This window comes from Protopterus annectens, chromosome 1.part2, assembly GCF_019279795.1.
Source record: "Protopterus annectens isolate FY-2018-M chromosome 1.part2, PAN1.0, whole genome shotgun sequence".
Lineage (NCBI taxonomy): Eukaryota > Metazoa > Chordata > Ceratodontiformes > Protopteridae > Protopterus > Protopterus annectens.
Window position 1 is genome coordinate 705,970,889 of NC_056727.1, and position 20,563 is coordinate 705,991,451.

The 20,563-nt window shown below is 43.8% G+C and overlaps 1 protein-coding gene across 4 annotated transcripts in view; it reads right to left on the minus strand.

Moving 5' to 3' along the window:
• The window catches only part of STRN (striatin), a 2,479,646-nt gene that overhangs the window by 557,793 nt on the left and 1,901,290 nt on the right, over positions 1-20,563 (minus strand). The gene's annotated exons all lie outside the window — the stretch shown is intronic.

The following is a 20,563-nucleotide window of genomic DNA, read 5'->3' on the forward strand; positions in this document are numbered from 1 at the left end:
GGTGGTTGAACCTGTAAGAAATCTTTCACTGTCTGCAATGACTTTGCTTTATCCTCCATTTTCTTTAACACCTCTTCTGCCTTAACACCAAACAAAGTATCATGCTGTAATGGAGCATCCAATAATTTTACTTTAACATGGTCAGGTAAACTTTGTTCTTTCAACCAAGCATGGCTTCGAATAACAGAGCCTGTAACTGCGGCTCTACAAGAAGCCTCTAATGAATCAAAACCACATTGCAGAGTATGCTTTCCCACTTCAACTGCATGCAATAAATCCTGCATTTCCTTACTGTCAGGACCTTCTGTATTTGAAATCATTTTCTATTTTAACAATGACATGAGGTACTGTTGGTATTTAAGCACGTGAAACTGACAGTTTAAAGCTCTTACAGCTAAAGTAGCAGAAGTGTAAACTTTCTTCCCCCATCTGTCCAGAGCTCTGGAAACCCTATCCGAGGGGACAGGATTTTTAGCAGTGGAAGCCTTAACCCCTTTTGGGCCCTGAGAAATTGTTTCTGGGTCTGCAGCAGGGTTTTTGTAAAGAAATTTATGAGAGTCAGGGACTCTGTAGTACCTGTCTGGCTTGACTGGTGCAGGGGGTAAAGAATCAGGAGACAGACTGGACTCAGAAAAGACATCAACAATATCAAGCACAGGGGGAATTGCCAGGGGCCTGTGCTGAGGCAATAACAGGAAGTTTCTGAGTCTTTTCTTGCATTCTGAATAATCCTGGCTCCCCCAATGGAAATGCTCCCTCATGGTGTGCAGGGTTTCCCCAAAAGAATAATCCTCAGGCGGAGAGGCTGAAGGTATGGACTCTTCTGCATCAGAGTCCTCACAGGGAGGGAGAGAGTATCCCTGATCAGAAGAGGAGCCAGAGGAAATAGAAACCTGGTTAGAGGAATCATAGTCAGTGTCTTGCCTAGGCCTTTTGTCAGGAGGGGGATGGGAACCTTGACTAAAGTAATTAGGTCTTCGGCCATTTTAAGCATCTGTTTCTTTGGCATGGATGACTGTTCTGGAGAATGCTGTACTTGTTTCCTTGTCTTTAATGGTGTTTTTGACTTTGCCTTTGCTGCTGAAGTGGGCTTAATTGTAAGCTGTGAAGGTCTGAAAACACCCTCAGAAGCTGATGCCTGCTCAGCGGCTCCGGACCCATCTGAGGGTATAGTTTCCGTAGGCCCAATACCTTGAGTTTCCACAGGCCTTGGTGTCTCCACTTGGCTGTCGGTTACGGCCTGTGGCTCTGAGGTAGCGGGTGTCAGGGGCTGCGAAAGCACCTCAATGAGAACCGGCGACTGGCCTAGAAGAGGCTTCTTCGTCGGCTTTGGACCTCGGATGCCTGTCCTTTTCTTTGTCTTTGCGTTTTTTATAAATTCCGGTCGTCAGTTGTTCCGACGGCATTATGTAATTAAACATTCGGCCAAAATAATGTAATGCAAAATCAAACCGACATTTAATGGTGCGTTTATTGACTCTAGCACAAAACCGACAACTAGTGATGTTGTGGTCAGGGCCTAGGCAAGGAATACAGTAAGAGTGAAAGTCCTTATGAGGTATTTGCTTCCCACAAGAAATACAATTATTAACTTTTAATGACATCGGTCTGGAGCAAGAAAAAGTTTCCCCAACGGGGTACTTAGCTTTATTGAAGACTTCGGTTCTGAAACTCAATTTTGAAAATCTCAGGAGTCGGCCGACCGGCACTTGCGAACTGCTTCTGCTTCGGGCACCACGTGGCAAGAAGGACTGAAGAAAATGGCGTCTGTTGCAACTTTTATACCCTTGGCGCACTGACGTCAGGGAAGAGGTGACAGCGACCGACGCCAGACCAAGACTTTGGAACTCGGTCCGACTGCGGGTCGCCTGCCAGCAGGATAACAAGTGTAATGACTGCAACAGTGAAACACGATGATCATCATAAGGTAAAAAGGAAGGTTCCCCAACAGGGCACTTATCTGGATGAAACTAATGAAGCAAAAGTACCAACAACCAAATGGCGAACAGTCCGACAGAGCTATGATTGGGCTGGTGGCAAGACAGTGTGTATCCACACTTGTACATCTGCCTTTATACCACAACACAAACGAACATCAATGTATGACTTAGGGAGGGTAAAGCTTTGGAACCTTGGCCAGATGTCAGTGGTGATAACTCATTTGTCAGGGAACAATATAATAGTGACTTCAGCAGGACATCAAAAGTGCATTAGTAAACAGCAATACCTTTCCAGATACTCACTATAATAAACAATGTAATACCATCTTAACTTATTCAATCCACTGAGTTAGAATGTGGAAACAAGAATAACTGGAAAACCAAAGTCGTCAATGCAGTAGCAAAGTCAACTGGTGCTCTTGGGTAGTTCCCAGAATGGTGCCTACTTTGAATGAAAGCTGAGGATTTAAAAAAGAAAAAAAAAAAAAGTGCTTCACAATGGTCTGTGAACAGTAGGAAGGAGCCTATGCAATGTCTTTACTATAGTTACAACACGCAACACTAATGCATTCATTTAAGAAGCCATGACATCGGTGGCTTCTTACTTGAACCCCCCACTACTGCCCTTGTGCCCCACTGGCAACTACTCCCACACAGAGTTTGTGCCTAGGGAAGTCACCTCCCCTTCACCCTACCTTAGTTCTGGCTCTTAAAAAGGCAGTTACATAAACATTTCCACACAAATATCTTAACCTTTCTAGATTTGGTGCCATACTTCATCAATCAGTAGATCCATTTCAAATATCCTCGTCCAGTTCTTCACCTACTGTGCATGTCCATGCTCACTGCATAGTAATTGCATTACTTTTCAAAGTTCCTTAATGCTTTACGTGTTTTACTCATTAACCCGTTAATTACTGGTGAACTATCCCTTACCTCCAAGCATGAGTGGCATCAGTCAGAAGGGTGCCACCCAGCTGCTCAGTTGGACCCATGCATCCAGCAGTTTGTAGTAAGACCTGAACTTTATCACATTACCTAACCTAATCGTTTGTTGAATCTTCAGCCAAGCACCTCATGTTAAACCAATAGGCAACTAACTGCTCCAATTAGACTTAGTTCTTTACACTTCAATCCATCTTCCTCCTGAAGACTCATCTTACTATTCGCAAAAGCCAATATCAAACTGAACCAAAGCTTAATCTTCTATTTTATCAGGATATGTGTTTGCATCCTGAATGCATATTTCCAAACATAAGGATTCCTTTCTTCTTCCATATTAAAACCACAATGACACTGTCAAATTCATCATTATGGCTCCGCCCAAGAATCTCATTTCCATTTAGTAACATAATCCGAAGCCTGAAGTACATATGATAACTTAATTGTATTATAGTACCAATACAGGTCAGGAATCCTCAATCTGACAATCTAGTTATCAATTTATCCTAAGAGACAATCTCCTTACTCCCACCCAATACAAAATCTAGTATCATAGGTTTCACTGCCTTTAAATCCTTATGTCACAAGACTGGTTGCCAACTGGCTCACTGACCGAACCCACACTGTGAAAGTAGCAGACTCTAAATCCAACTTCCGACCAGTGACAAGTGGAGTACCACAGGGTTCAGTCCTAGGTCCTCTCCTGTTTGGTATCTACTTCTCTGAAGTACAGGCTAACACAGAAGGTCTTTGGCTAACAAAGTTCGGAGATGACTGCAAACTAGGAGCCATAATCAAATCTCCTAATGATGTGGACATCCTACAAAAGGGCCTCACTGAGACAGATGCCTGTTGTCAAAGCCATGGCCTCAAGCTCAATGCCAAAAAGTGCATTGTCATCCCTTTTGGTAAAAACTCTGTACTCATGAACTACCACATAGGCGGTAGACTACTTAACACCGAAAGTGAGATAAGAGACCTTGGGACGCAGGTGGAGAGTAGTCTCTACTTTGATAATCACATTGCCACAGTAGTCAGGAAATCCTTCTATGTGGCACACCTCATCACAAAAGGTTTCTCATCCAGGAAAAAAGCGGTCATTGTTCCCCTCCACTCATCACTCATTAGACACCCATTATAGAGTACAACGCCCCTTTTGGTACATACCTCACAAGACATCTACAACAACTGGAAAAGCCACAGAAATACGTAACAAAGAGGACTACCGGCCTCAAACAGATGCCCTACGTAGACCGTCTCAAAAAACACCAGCTTTACTCTGTCGCATATCACCTATTCAGAGGCAATCTCTGCCTAACACACAAAACTATGTCAAACTCAGAGCTGTTGGACATGCTCCACGTAAAGAAATCCTAATCCGTCCGAGCTACATGCTCTAGGGACCTAAACCTTGTCACCACAATAAACAGAGCATGCTGGAGGGATAGATTCCTGTCTCTGAGACTTCCCATACTCTGGAACAAACTACCTATCTATATCAAACAAAGCTCCTCATTAGCACTCTTCAAGAAAAATCTTGATGATTGGATGAGAGATAGGAAAATCACCCCGGGGATCACTTCTGTGGCTCTGCTTGACAGGGGCACAGGAAAATAATTTTCTTGGGTGGCAAAAGCCAGGGTGTCGTTTGGCTAGGCTTGCATAGGCCCTAGGGCCAATAGCTTAGTACCTACCTATGAATATTCACTGTAAATGACTGAAATGCAACAGCAGTAAAAGAAAATGTAAAGCTTCCAACCGCGGGTCTAATTCTGAATATTACTTTGTATCAACTAAAATTCCAGTCCTTAAGGTTTTCATCATGTCTTAGTAATGGATTCTTCAACAGAATTCCCCACGCAAATAACTAAATACTTAATACACTTGGTGATCCAGAGGAATTCAAGCTCTCTTCTCATTATATGAGAAGGTACACAGCTCACCTTTACTACGGTAAATTCATTCAATTATTTAAATTTATTGGCCATCCTACAGTATTTCATAGTACCAAAATACAAAAGTGACCACCCCTTTCAAATCCATCTTGCTGTTTTAAAAATAGTAACTCTCCACTAAACCTTAACTTTTTTAACAGGTAAAACTCAAATTACCTACTTTCACATCTAACTTCTCTAGTGCACACTGCAGAGTGCATTCTTTTCAATCTTACCTTTAAGCATCCCTGTGACTAGCACTTTCTCTAATACCTGCTGGAAAGCACTAGGAAGCCTTAAACTCATACAGACACTGAACTCTCCTTGTTAACAAGGAGAAATTAATAGTAGGCACTAAACAGCCTACAATTGCAAAGTACCTTGCTAAGGAAACAGCTCCTATACTTTACAAAGAAAAAAAAAAAAAAAGCCCCAAACCAGGCATGTCCAAGGGTCAGCTTCCGGTGATTTCTCCTGTCCACCTGGTGAATCAGGGCATACTGGAGCAATGCAGCAATTGCCTCATGTACACAGACAACCCTCTCCTCCTACCACCCAACACTACAACCTGTGAGAGATGCACTTACATAGCCAAAATGGAAGCAAAGCTCTCTCCACCCAAGATTGTGCTAAACAGTCAAGAGGAGAAGGTTAACACCCACACTACACCTCAATCAACACATAGCCCTTCTAAACCCGCACCAACAACACCCACATATAGCAACACTAAATCCACATATGCAGAGGCCCTTAACTGTAACCTGCCCAAGCAACAAAGACCTCTGAAGCTGAAACGCAAACAAACACCAATCACAACCAATGTATCACATAGTTCACAACACCAGTGTGCCACCCAGCAACAGCCCCTAAGGCAAGACAATGTACCTAACACTTTAGTCATAGGTGACTCTATATTCGGCACACTGATGTCCCTCTCACCAGGTTGAATAAGGAGAAAATTACAGTCAGCTGCCTGTCGGGTGCCAGGATCCGCCACATAACGCATGCACTCCAGTCACTCCACAACAAGTACAAATATGACTCTGTCATTGTCCATGTTGGAGTAAATGACTTGAGACGTACCTCCCTGGACTACATGAAAAGAGACATGGAAGAGCTCTCGAATCATGTGGCCCAGGCAGGTATGACCCTAGCCCTGAGTAGCATCCTGCCTTCGCCCAGAATGATACCACAATACAAGGATAAAATGACTGACTTCAACAATTGGCTAAGCTTATGGTGTCATTCAAAGGGGATCCAGTATCTGTCTGCCTGGGATGACATGATTGACAGACCACGATGCTTTTCCAGAGATGGTTTGCACCTGTCGCCCCTGGGATTCAGGTTACTGGCTAAGGCTCTTGCCACCCCTATAGTGCCTTTTTCAGGCAAACTTCAAAGGACAAAACCACCACCGTAACAGGTACAAGCATGCAAAATCTGAAGGTAATGCTACTCAATGATAGAAGTCTAAACCTCAAAATGCACTCTCTCGAGGCACTCCTAAAAATGGAGAACATCGATATCTGTGCAGTAACTGAGACCTGGTTCAAGGCTCCAGAGAGCACCCTGCAATACCAGGCTACAACTCTTACCACACTTTTCGGCCACCAAACCAGGACCGAAACACTAAAGGTGGAGGAGTGTCAATATTCACCAAGGATATTCACACCACCAGGCTAGTTGGCCAACACAATGTGTCTGAAATTCTCCAAGTGCAACTAACACTAGGTAAGACTGCAATCCAAATTGTAGCTTGCTACAGATCCCCCACCATACCCCAAGATTCTCACTACACCTTTCTAAACATACTGGAAAATATTAAGATAGAACCAAACACCCTGAATACTGGGTGATTTTAACTATCCTGCCATTAACTGGGCTACTCATGTCCCAACACCTTTGCGCAACGGTTCTTGGAATTCATAAATTCCAATGCCCTGGATCAACTAATCCATAGTCCCACCAGGGGCTCCAATATCCTAGACCTGGTCATTACCAACATGGGAAATCAATGCTCCATACCTATGGTCACCCCCTTGTTAGTCAGGTCTGACCATAAGCTAATCACCCTTAACATCCACATCCCACCCCCACCCCCCAGTAAAGAAACCACCATAAAAAACTTCTCCAAAGCCAACTTCATGCTACTCAAGTCAGAAGTGACAAACTTCATGACACCCATGCAGACGGGAACTGAAAGTTCAACTGCTGAATCTTACACTAAGGCACTGTACGAGCACATCCACTCATGCATGAATCGTGCCATCCCAAATAGAACCAAAATGCTGTCATCCAAAAAAAGGAAGCCAATCTGGTGGTCCCCTGCCATAAACAAACTTTACAACAAAAGGAAGAAACTTTTGCAGAAGAGAGGAAAATTCCAGGATGCAAAAAACTCCCTTACTAGCCTCAGTAAGAAACTGAGATGCCTCATATAATCCTCCAAAGCTAGTTACGAAAATAAAATTGCCAAAGATTCCAAAGACAACCACAAAGCATTCTATAACTATGTCAAGAATCTAAATGGCAATGCTCAGATCTGCTCTGAGCTAAAACAGAATGGCATTAAATATACTGATCCGAAGGATATTGCCAGTATCCTGGCAGATCGATTCAGTGCCAACTTCACCCCCCTCTCACCTCCTAAATGGCCCATCTCAATACCGGAAGATTGCCAAATTCCAGTAATAACGGCCACACAGGTACAAAACACACTCTCTAAAGCCAAGAATACAGCATCCATGGGACCAGATGACATCCCGGGCTGTGTACTACATGAACTACAATATGAACTGGGCACCTCACCTAAGTGTCATGTTTAATCATAGCCTCACCTCAGGTTTCGTGCCCACTGAGTGGTGCAGAGCTACAGTTATCCCAATCGACAAGGGGGGATCCACCTTGGATCCCGGAAAAGTACAGTTTTGTACCTACCATAAATGTAGATGTTCGAGGATCCACATTGCTGCAGTCCTAACCATTGGGTAGTCCGCTGTCCCAGTCGGCCCGAATACCAAAGTATATGGCTGACGTCGGTCAAGGCGCATTAGACTGACGTCAGTACGTCAGGGTACTAATGCGCATGACCGACGTCATATCCTCAGTCTTTTCTTGCCCCAGATGTCAGAAGACCCTAAAAAGACAAGGCCAAAACCAAAAACCCCAAACATTCCTGCACCAAAAATATGTACAATATATACAAAATTACAAAAGTATAACCTCACCTACACAACCACCCCTAAACACAGAGGCGAAGGAGGGAGGGTAAATTGGACTGCAGCAATGTGGATCCTCGAACATCTACATTTATGGTAGGTACAAAACTGTACTATGTTCTTCATTCCACATTGCTGCAGTCCTAACCATTGGGTAGAATCCCAAAGCAGAGGTAAGGGAGGCTGGCAAAACATAAGGAAGCAGGAGCTGTCAACATGCCTTGCAAAATAGCTGTGGCAAAACCAGCCCTAGATTTAGAGTAGAGAGGAAGGTGATAATGCTTAGAGAAAGTATGCACTGAACTCCAAGTAGCTGCCTCCAAAATATCCTTAGTTGCCACCCCCCTTAGAAATGCTGTTGAAGTGGCAGTAGCCCTAGTGGAATGAGGCCTAATCCCAGCTGGAATCTCCTTGCCATGATGGGAATAACAAAATGCAATGCAAAACCCAATCCACTTAGAAATAGTTTGTTTTGACACAGGCTTGCCCTGAGAACTCAAAGCAAAAGAAACAAACAACTGCTGAGACTGCCTAAAATCCTTAGTCCTGCTTAAATAATAACGCAATTGCCTGTGTACATCTAAAGTGTGCAAAATCTTTTCCCCTTTATTTTGGGGAACTGCATAAAAAGTAGGCAAATGAATAGTTTGGTTTAAAGCCACACTAGAGACCACCTTAGGCATAAAGGAAGGATTAGTACGTAATGATACCCTATCCTTATGGAAAATCAAAAAAGGCTCTACCGCCATAAGGGCCTGCAATTCAGAAACCCTTCTTGCAGAAGTAATGGCCAACAAAAAAGCAGTCTTCCATGACAAGTATTTCAATTCAGCAGTAGCCGCAGGCTCAAAAGGTTGTAGAGTAAGTTTCTCCAACACAAAATTGAGATCCCAAGCAGGAGTAGGAGCTCTACGTGGGGGTCTTATATTCTTTGCCCCTCTAAGAAATTGCTTGAACAAAGGATGCGAAAACAATGGTGGGTCACAATCATAGTGAGCTGAAATTGCTGCAGCATGAATCTTAATGGAAGAGAAAGACAAACCTTTGTCCAATAACTCAGTAAGATATTGAAGAGCCACACTCAAATTAGGCTCAGAAATCTCCAATTTTTTTGCTGCACTCCAAAATAAAAATCTCTTCCATTTTTCTGCACACTTTCCTTGTACTAGGTCTTCTGGCTTCCATAATCACATTTAAAACTTGTTGAGGAAGCTGAGACCTGCTGTGTTTCAAAACAGAATATGCCAGGCTGTTAGATGAAGAGAGTGAAGCTTGACATTGAGCAGGTGACCGTCCCTCTGAGACAACAGGTGTGGAATCAAAGGTAAAGGCCATGGAGGCTTCCTTACCAGACTCCTCAGTAATGGGTACCAGTGTTGCCGAGGCCAATCTGGAGCTATTAAAATCATCCTTGGCTTGTCTTGTCTGACCTTTAGGAGCACCTTTGGGAGAAGAGGCAGAGGTGGAAAGGCATACACATGAAGATCTGTCCAACTGAAAGAAAGAGCATCCACTTTCCAGGCTGTGTGATGAAACCTCTTTGTGCAAAACTTTGGCAGCTGGTGGTTTAGTGGAGAAGCGAACAGATCTATGTCTGGAGTTCCCCATGACACTGTCAATTTCTGAAATACATGAAGATCCAGTTTCCACTCGTGGGGATCCATGATTTGTCTGCTTAACACATCTGCTAAGGAGTTCTGTGCTCCCGGCAGAAACCTTGCCTGAAGAGTTAGTTGCAAGCTGAGCGCAGTCTCCCATAAAATCATTGCTTGCCTGCACAACGGATAAGAATGCGTTCCCCCTTGTTTGTTGATGTACCACATGACAGTTGTGTTGTCTGTTAGAATCAGCACCTGCCCTGGAAGAAGTAACTCCTTGAAAGCCATTAATGCAAACTGGACTGCTAACATCTCCTTCATGTTGATATGTAGATGCTGTAGTCTGGCAGGCCACTTGTCTTGTATCCACCTTCCATTTAGATGAGCTCCCCAAGCAATGTCTGAGGCATCTGTCGTTAGAATCTGACTCGCCTCTGGCCGGGTCACAGAGAGTCCCTTGTTTAGGTGACATTCCTGAGCCCACCACAAAAATTCCTGTTGAATGCAAGGTATTATTTGAATGACAGTGTCCAAATCCTGGCAGTGCTGTGTCCATACATTTTTGAGATACCATTGCAGCTTCCTCATATGCAGTTTGGCATTGGGAAGCACCAGAATACAAGATGCCATGAACCCTAAGGCTTGAAGGACTGTCCTTGCAGTCAGCCCGGACTGAAGAGATAGTTGATGGAAGTAAATGGAAAGATTCTTTTGTTTGTCCGGGGTTAAAAGGCCATCTGGGCTGCTGTACTCAGTCTCACACCCAGAAAGCACATGTCTTGAGAGGGTACTAGACTGGACTTTATTTCGCTCACAGAATACCCTAGGCATCTTAGCACTGCTATCACATATTCCAAATGCTGTAAAAGGTCTTCCTTTTCTTGAGCCAGAATCAGGCAGTCGCCCAAGTAAGGGTAGATTTGAATTCCTTTTAGCCTGAAGTAAGCTATCACTGGAGCCAGAACCTTTGTGAATACTCTGGGCAGTAGATAAGCCAAAGGGCAATGCAGAGAACTGATAATGGGAATTTCCAGCTCGAAAACGTAGATACTTCCTGCAACTCAGTCTGATAGGCACATGAAGGTAAGCCTCCTTGAGATCTAAAGTTACCATCCAGTGATCTTTGCCCAGCAGAGGTAAAAACTGTTGTAACGTCAACATTTTGAACTTGGGAATGTCCAGATAAGTGTTGAGGATAGATAAATCCAAAATTGGTCTCCACGTGTTCCCCTTCTTTGGTACTAGGAACAGGCGAGAATAAAATCCTAGGCCCCTTTCTGGCACAGGGACTGGCTGAATGGCCCCTATTTGGAGTAACAGAGAAATTTGCTTGTGAGCCTCTTTTCTTTGTAGAGGAGGAATGTCTGGCATGCCTTTGAAAGGAGGCAAGGTATGGAAATAAAACCTGTAACCGTGGTGAATGATATCCAGAACCCATCTGTCTTGGGTAATTAAATCCCAATTTTCTTTGAAAGGAGCCAGCCTTCCTCCCAAAGGTGCTGCCAGACAAGAATGTACTGGCAGCTGAAAAGGCAGGTCATTGGGTCTGTTTACGAAAGGACTGACCCCTGCCCTCACCAGAAGTCTGAGCAGGTGAACTCCCTGTTCTAGGCCTAAAAGAACCTTGAGCTCTGCCCCTACCACGTCTAGACCTACCCCTAGACTGGGAATCATAAGTAGGATATGTCCATCCCTTAGTAGGCCAATTTCTACTAAACTTCGGAGGCTGCACCTGCAAAAAATCTTTAACAGTTTGCATAGACTTAGCCTTGTCCTCCATTTTCTTTAAAACTGCTTCCACAGGCGAACCAAACAACACGTCAGACTGTAAAGGAGCATCCAAAATCCTTGTCTTAACATGCTCAGCTAAATTCTGATCCCTCAACCAGGCGTGCCTACGAAGAACAGAACCATTGGCAGCCACCCTCGAGGAGGCCTGCACAGCATCAAAACCACATTGCAGTGAATGCTTACCCACCTGTTCAGACACATGAACTAAATCCTGCAACTCTTTACACTCAATACCTTTCGCCAGAGCATCTACCTTAGACTTCAATTGTGAAAGGAGATAATTTTGATATTTTAACATGTGAAACTGGCAATTCAACGCCCTCATGGCTAAAGTGGAAGAAGTATACACTTTCTTTCCCCATCTATCCAAAGCCCTTGCCTCTATCAGGAGGAACAGGATTTTTAACAACAGAAGCCTTAACACCTTTAGGCCCCTGAGAGACAGTTTCCGGGTCTGCCCTAGGACTCTTAAAAAGATACTTGTGAGCTTCAGGCACCCTATAGTACCTATCAGGTTTAACTGGGGCAGGAGGCAAAGAATCAGGGTTTAGGGAAGCCTCTGCAAAAACATCTTCCACCACATTCAGAACAGGAGGTATAGCTAAAGGCCTATGCTGGGGTAAAACAAGAATTCCCTAAGCCTCTTCCTGGAATCAGAGAAATCTTGGCCTTCCCATTTAAAATGCTCCCTCATGGAATGCAGAGTCTCTGAAAATGAAAAATCCTCAGGAGGAGAAGCTGACGGAGTAGAATCATCCACATCAGAATCAGAATAAGGAGGATACTCCTGCAAGTCTTCAGCCGAAGACTCAGAAGCCTCCGAACACTGCTCCAAACTCTCAAACTCAGGCTCCACCCTGGGCCTCTTATCAGGAGGGGGCATAGAGCCTCTAATCATAGTAATCAAATCCTCTGCCATTTTAAGCATATGTTTCTTAGGCAAAGATCCTGAAGAGCTAGGGGAAACCCCCACTGAAGTTAAACCTGGCCTGCCTCTCAAAGAAGCCTTGGAAACAGAAAGGGGAGGCTCTAACCACCTTAGGAAGAGAGGGAAGAACAGCCACCTGAGAAGCCCCTTCAGCCTGGCCTACCTCCTGAGAGGACACATCCTGTAACAGTAAAGTCTCTCCCTGAGACTCTAAAGAAACTCCTGGTAAAACCTCCGGCTCCCCAGAGCCTTCTAAAGAACCGACGTCCGGGACTGCCGGTTCTTCCACCCTAGGCTTTGCTGCTTTGTCCTTGCGTTTTTTGAAAGCGGCGCCGGAGCATCCGATGGCATTTTATAATTAAACGCTTCCCAAAACTAACCTGGCACAGTCTAACCTTCTCTTAATAGTGCGTTTGTTAAATCTAGCACAAGAGCGGCATCCAACAACGTCGTGCTCAGGCCCTAAACAAGGTATACACAAGGTATGGTAATCCCTATGAGGTATCTGTTTCCCACAAGAAATACAGTTATTCACTTTTTCTGACATCCGTTAAATACTGAGGCAAGAAAAACCAAAATATTCCCAACGGGTACTTAGCCAACTTTGATTCGGTCTGAAACTCCGACTTCAGAAAATTTCAGAACGCCAACCTGCACTCGCAAAACTGCTTCTGCATCGGACCATGCGGCAAAAAAGACTGAGGATATGACGTCGGTCATGCGCATTAGTACCCTGACGTACTGACATCAGTCTAATGCGCCTTGACCGACGTCAGCCATATACTTTGGTATTCGGGCCGACTGGGACAGCGGACTACCCAATGGTTAGGACTGCAGCAATGTGGAATGAAGAACATCTACCGTCCCATCAGTGTGACCAGCCTTATCTGCAAGGCCATGGAGTGTATTATCATGGAACTTATAAACAAAGACATTGGCAACCTTCAAACACTGGACCCCACCCAGTATGGGTTTGTGAAGGGCCGATCTTGTCTCCTGAACCTGATTGACTTCTTTGAATCAGTCTCCAGAGCCATGGACAAGGGTAAGGTGGTCTACACAGCCTATCTAGAGCTTGCCAAGGCCTTTGACACCATCCCCCACTCTGGAATCATAGATAAACTTACTAAGTTGGGCATTAATCCCCATGTCACCCAATGGGTTGCTAAATGGCTTACTGACAGAACCCACACTATAAAAGTAGCCGACTCCAAATCCAGCTCCAGACAAGTGGAGTACCTCAGGGTTCAGTCCTGGGGCCGCTCTTGTTTGGCATCTACTTCTCTGAAGTACAGGTCAACACTAAGGGACTCTGGCTAACAAAGTTTGCAGATGACTGCAAACTGGGAGCCATTATTGAATCCCCAAATGATGTGGATACTCTACAAAAGGGCCTTACAGAAACAGATGCTTGGTGCCAGACCCATGGGCTCAAGCTCATTGCCAAGAAATGTATTGTTATCCCCTTTGGGAAAAAACATGTATCCATGAATTACCATATAGGTGGCAGTACACTAAACACAGAAAGTGTGATAAGAGACTTAGGGACACAGGTGGACAGTGGTCTCACCTTCGATAACCACATCACCACAACAGTCAGGAAATCCTTCTATGTGGCACACCTCATCACGAAGGGCTTTTCATTCAGAAAAAGGAGGTCATTGTCCCACTGTACTCATCCCTCATTAGACCCATTATAGAATACAACGCCCCATTTGGTATGTACCTCTCAAGACATCTGCAACAACTGGAAAGGCCTCAGAAATACCTCACTAAAAGAATCACAGGCCTAGAGCAGATGCCCTACGCTGACCACCTTAAAAAACTCCAGCTATACTCTGTCGCATATCGTCTACTCAGAGGCGATCTCTGCTTAACATACAAGGCCATGTCAAACCCAGAGCTGTTGGACATGCTACACTTAAAGAAATCCCAATCCCTCAGAGCTACACGCTCCAGGGATCTAAACCTTGTCATCACAATAAACAAAACATGCTGGAGGGATAGGTTTCTGACCCAGAGACTCCCCAGACTCTGGAATAGATTGCCCATACATGTCAAGCAGAGTGCCTCTTTGGACCTCTTCAAGAGGAACCTTGACGATTGGATGGGAGAAAGGAAATTCACTCCAGGGATCATGTCAGTCGCCCTGCTAGACAGGGGTCCAGGAAAGTAAATAATGTGGGAAGAAATAGCCAGGGAATTGTTATGGCTAGGCTTGTATAGGCCCTAGGGCTGATAGCCTAGTACCAACCTATGAACGGTCATCTTTATTTTATAGCTAGAAAAAGAGGAAACGTTATTCAAATGGCAAATGGAAGAGCCCAATCCTGCTCAGTCTTCATTAGTTAAGTCAATGCATCTGGCAGTAACACTTTCCCTTCCTTTATGCCCCTCTAATACCCATATATATCTTGATCTGTGCAGTGTTCAAGATACAATGCAAACAAAACTGGCTTCAGTGAGCAACCTTGGCATGTCCCGCTAAACACTTGAAAAGATGAGGATTAGCCAGCATTGCTTCATTACCTGAACTGATGAACCGGAACACAGTGCTAAATTAAGTCCAAAAAAAGCTGAAAAGCTAACAAGCACTTCTTAAATAATACCATTCAATTATATCATTTTTTTTCTGCATCCAGACAGAAGAGAGGAAGTTATGTACTTACTGTAACATTACATGTGTAGGAACGTATGTGATCCATCATCTTTTACCTATACAACTTGAGGCTAGCTGGACTCGGGCAGCATGGCACCTAAATCTTTTCCAGGTCACCATACTCCTCTCCTTTACCTACAATCTCACAAAAAGAAGGGTCCTTTCTCCTGATCTTTATTAGCCTGCATAAGGCAGAATACAAAGAAAACATAGAACACAGAAGAAGAAAAAAACTTTATATCTGAAGGCAGGGAAAAGGAGGGAAGGGTCTTGGAGGAAGAAGGATCACAGTCGTATACCTCTAACATTTTGGGAAGTGCATAGCTTTTAGATGTGATAGGACTTGGCCCATCCTCCTCTACCTACAGGGCAAAGTCCTAGCAAAAACTCCATCTGGCAGTCCATCAGGATTGCAAGCAAGCAGAATATCTCAAAAATCTAGCAAGAGATAACTAACCAATAATGTTGCACAAGCATAATGGAGAGCCATACTAAAGCTGATGAACCAAAGGTTCTGGATCTAATTCACCTTCCACTAGGGTTACCACCTGTCCCTCTTTGCGAGGGACAGTCCCACTTTGGGCAGTTGTGTCCTGCAAAAAAACTAAAAAATGGCAAATGTCCTGAGATTTTAAGACAAAATATATTTCTTCAGTTTTCTTTAATAGTTGCATAAAACAGTTATTTTATATTGGAAACACATAAATAGTATATGAAAAAGCACAAGCAATGCAAATGCTACAAAAATAAGCTTTTCTTTTGGCAAAAAAGTGAAGCTCTGTCCCTTGAACTAGCCGTGGGTATGTTTTGTCCTGCAAAATCTCACATTTCTATAAAAAAAGTCCCACTTTGGGCATTTGAAAAGGTGGCAACCCTACCTTCCACCAAAAAGTATTGGGGAAGTGAGATAGAAGACTTCAAACAAAACATAACACAAAACTTACTACTGAAGAAACACTTTCAAAATACACTATTAATAAAGAGGTGAATGGAAGAAAATGGCAAGTCCTGTCATCAAGACCAGAATTCAATCACTCTACATAATAATACCTTAGGACAGAAAAGTGGATAGTGAATCCTTAGAAGAAAAGTGACTAGGCAGATAGAAATACTCAACTGGAGGTGTCAGCAGTAAAGAAAAAAAAAAAAAAAAAACTTACCCAGAACACAATCAGGGAAGCAGCATGTCACATGGGTATCAGAAGGCATAAAGGAAGCAAGAATATTACTTCAGATGATGTATTGACTTAAATAATGAACACTGTGCAGGATTGGGTTATTTTGCTATTTGGACAGTGTTGGCTCACATGGCCTTACACCTGGTGGCAACCCACGATACCAAAATAAGTAAAAGCCAGACAGCTGAGCCCAAAACAGGACAACAATCTGATAAAATAAGACAACCAGAAAAGCAATAAAGATGAAGCCAAACGACCATGACTGAGTTTTTCAGAAATAAGGAATCTGGACCACCACAAAGAAAAAGTACAGTTTTGTACCTACCATAAATGTAGATGTTCGAGGATTCCATTGCTGCAGTCCTTACTATTGGGTATAGTCTCCATTGCTGCAGTCCTTACTATTGGGTAGAAATAACAAAATGCAATGCAAAAGCCAATCCACCTAGAAATAGAAGTAACTCCTTGAAGCCCAGCAATGCTAACTGGACTGCTAACACCCTTTATATGTTGATAAGACGAAGAACATCGTCCAAATGACCAAAACAGAGTCCTGAATCTTGAGAAGGAAGCAAGGAAAAGCAATTCTGAAAATACCCACGGGAGGTCCAAAGTGGCTGAAAAGCATTGACAAATGACCCACAGCAGTGCCAAAGGCTAAACTTTTGAAAGAAGGCCAGAGAACCCATGAAAGATTTAAAAATGTAAAGACCAAGAGCCTATAAGTAACTGTCCAGAAAAAGGATCCTGAAATGTGACCCCGGGAGAAAACAAAAAAAAACAAAAAAAAAAAACAAAGGAAAGCAAAGGACAGTGGGAAGCTGTCTCCAGGCTACAGGTCTGGAATAATCCTCAAAATGGGAGAAACCTGATTCTACAGTATAAGAAAAAGTAAGGAAGATGTCCAAGAGGAGGCAAGAAGGCAGCGCATTTCCTAAGAATATGGAGCCATACTCTCTAGAATCTGAAAAGAAAGACGCTCTAATGTTAACGACAAAAGTTAAGAAATAAGCTAGAACAGTTAAAGCAGTATGGTCACTCTTGTTCAAAGACAGACCACAGCTATGGTAAGAGTATGTCTTTGGGAGCTGACACATTAGAAGACCAAAAAAAAAAAAAAAAAAAATATATATATATACCTTAGAAACTAAAAGGAAATAAACTAAAAAGGGAATGTTAAAACAGGGAGTTAAAAGACTACATTTAACGGGCTATAATAAACAAAACTGGCCTCCAAAAGGGGTAGTTATTGTTCTCTTGAATTCAACTCTAAGGGTCCAGTGGACTGCTGGATTAAGGACTGATTTCTTAGGTTCATAGGTAGGTACTAGGCTAATCGGCTCAAGGGCCTAAGTAAGACTAGCTTATGCCACCCAAGAAAGTTACTTTCCTGTGCCACTGTCGAGCAGAGACATAGGTGTATTTCCTATTTCCCATCCACTCATCAAGATTTTTCCTGAAAAGAGTGCTAATGAAGAACTTTGCTTGATATAGATCGGTAGCCTGTTCAAGAGTATAGGAAGCCTCTGGGACAGGAATCTATCCCTCCAGCATGTCCTGTTTATTGTGGTGACAATTTTTTAGGTCCTTAGAGCATGTAAGCTCGGAGGGGTTGGGATTTCTTTAGGTGTAGCATGTCTAACAGCTCTGGGTTTGACATAGCTTTATATGTTAGGCAGAGATTACCTTGGAGTAGGCGATATGCTACGAAGTAAAGCTGGAGTTTTTTTGAGACAATCAGTTTAGGGCTGTTTGAGGCCAGTAATACTCTTTGAGAGGTACTTCTGTGGCCTTTCCAGCTGCTGCAGATGTCTTGTGAGGTACATTCCAAGAGGGGCACTGTACTCTATAATGGGGCTAATGAGTGTCGAGTAGAAGGGAACAATGACCTCTTTTTTTCCTGGATGAGAACCCTTTTATGATGAGATGTGCCATGTAGAAGGACTTTCTGACTACTGTGGCGATGTGACTATCAAAGGAGAGACTACTGTCCACCTGGGTTTCAAGGTCTCATCACACATTCGGTGTTAAGTAGATTGCTGCCTATGTGGTAGTTCATGGGTACATAGTTTTTACCAAAGGGGATTACACTGCACTTTTTGGCATTGAGCTTGAGGCCATGGCTTTGACACCAGGTATCTGTCGCAACGAGGCCTTTCTGTAGGATGTCTACATCATTTGGGGATTTGACTATGGCTCCTAGTTTGCAGTCATCTGCGAACTTCATTAGCTAGAGGCCTTCTGTGTTAGCCTGTACTTCAGAGAAGTAGATACCAAACAGGAGCAGTCCCAGGACTGAACCCTGTGCTGCTCAACTTGTCACTGGTTTGAGGTCAGATTTGGAGTCTGCAACTTTTACAGTATGGATTCTGTCAGTGAGCCAGTTGGCAGCCCATCTTGTGACATAGGGCTTTCTACCTAGTTTAGTGAGTTTAGCTATAATTCCAGAATGGGGGATGGTGTTGAAAGCCTTGGCAAGGTCAGGATAGGCTGTGTGAACCACCTTACCCTCACCTACGGCTTTGGTGACTGCCTCAAAGTCGTCGATCAGGTTCAGGAGGCATGATCTGCCTTTCACAAACCTGAACTGGGTGGGATCCAGAGTTTGGAGGTTACCAATGTCTTTGTTTATGAGTTCCATGATGATAAGTTCCATGGCCTTGCAGACCAGGCTAATACGGCGATAGTTCCCGGGATCAGTGGTGGCTCCCCCTTTGTGGAGTGGGATAACTGTTGCTGTGCGCCATTCAGTAGGCACAAAGCCTGATGCGAGGCTATTATTGAACATGATGCTTGGGTGGGGAGCCAGTTCGTTCTGAAGTTAGTGTAAAACGCAGCCTGGGATGTTGTCCAGTCCCACGGATGCGGTGTTTTTGGCTTTAGAGAGTGCAGCTTTTACCTACGTAGTTGTGATTACAGGGACTCTGCATTCTTCCTGTATAAATATGGGCCCTTTAGGGGGTGGGGGTAAAGTTAGCACTGAACTTATCTGCCAGGATGTTGGCAATATCAGTTGGTTCGGCAATTTTCCTGCCACTGTGCTGCAACTCAGAGCAGATCTGGGTGTTGCCATCGAGATTCTTGACATAGCTATAGAATGCTTTGTGGTTGTCCTTAGAATTAGTGGCAATTTTGTTTTCGTAGCTAGCTTTGGAGGATCTTATAAGGGATCTCAGCTTCTTACTGAGGCTGAACCAGTGAGCTCCTCCACTCTCGGGATTTTACTCTCTTTTGTAACAGTTTCTTCCTTCTGTTGTACAGTTTGCTTATGGCAGGGAACCACCAGATTGGCTTCCTTTTTTTGGAGGATAGTGTCTTGGTTCTGTTTAGGATAACACGATCCATGCACTTGTGTAAGTGCATACAGAGTGCATTTGTGTAGGATTCAGCAGTTGTAACTGTATTGTCATGAAGTTCACCACTTCTGTCTTAAGAAGCATGAAGTTGGCTTTGGAGAACTTTTTTTACTGTGGTTTCCTTAATAGGGGGTGGGGGCAGGATGTGGATATCAAGGGTGATAAGCTTATGGTCGGATCTGACCAACGAGGAGTTGACTTCAGGTGTGGAACACCGGTCACTCATGTTGGTAATGACTAGATCTAGGATACTGTTGCCCCTGGTGGGGGTGTGGATAAGTTGATTCAGGGCATTGGAGTTTATGAATTCCAGAAAGCGTTGAGCAAAGGAGTTGGTACACGAGTAGTTTTCCCAGTTAATGGTGGGGTAGTTGAAGTCGCCCATTATTAGGGTGTTTGGTTGAACCCTAATATTTTCCAGTACATCAAGAAAAGAGGAGTGGGAATCCTGGGGCATGGTGGGGGATCTGTAGCAAGCTACAATTTGGGCTGCAGTTTTGCCCAGAGTTAGTTGCACTTGGATAACCTCTGATGCATTATGCTGAGCAACTAGCCTGGAGGTGTGGATATCCTTAATGAATATGGACACACCTCCGCCTTTGGTGTTTTGGTCCAGGTTACATGTCCGAAAAGTTGTTTATGAGTTATAGCCTGGTAGTGCAGAGGTGCTCTCTCTGGAGCCTTGAACCAGGTCTCAGTCACTGCACAGATATCGATGTTCTCCATTTTAAGGCGTGCCTCGGGTGAGTGCATTTTGAGATTTAGACTTCTAGCATCTTTTAGCAAAAAAGTACTGAAAATGGCATATGTTCCCTCTAAGCCGTTTGTCAGTTTCTGTGCTGGGTTAGGTAAGAAGTCTACGTCTGTTTTGGAGATATCTGCAAAATCTTTGAAAATCATACCAGAAGGGTGGGTGTCTGTCCACAGCAATTTCTCACTGATAAATGATCATACTGCAGCACACTGTCCCTTACAATGACTGTCTACAGAGAGTACTTACACACTTTACTTCAAGTCCA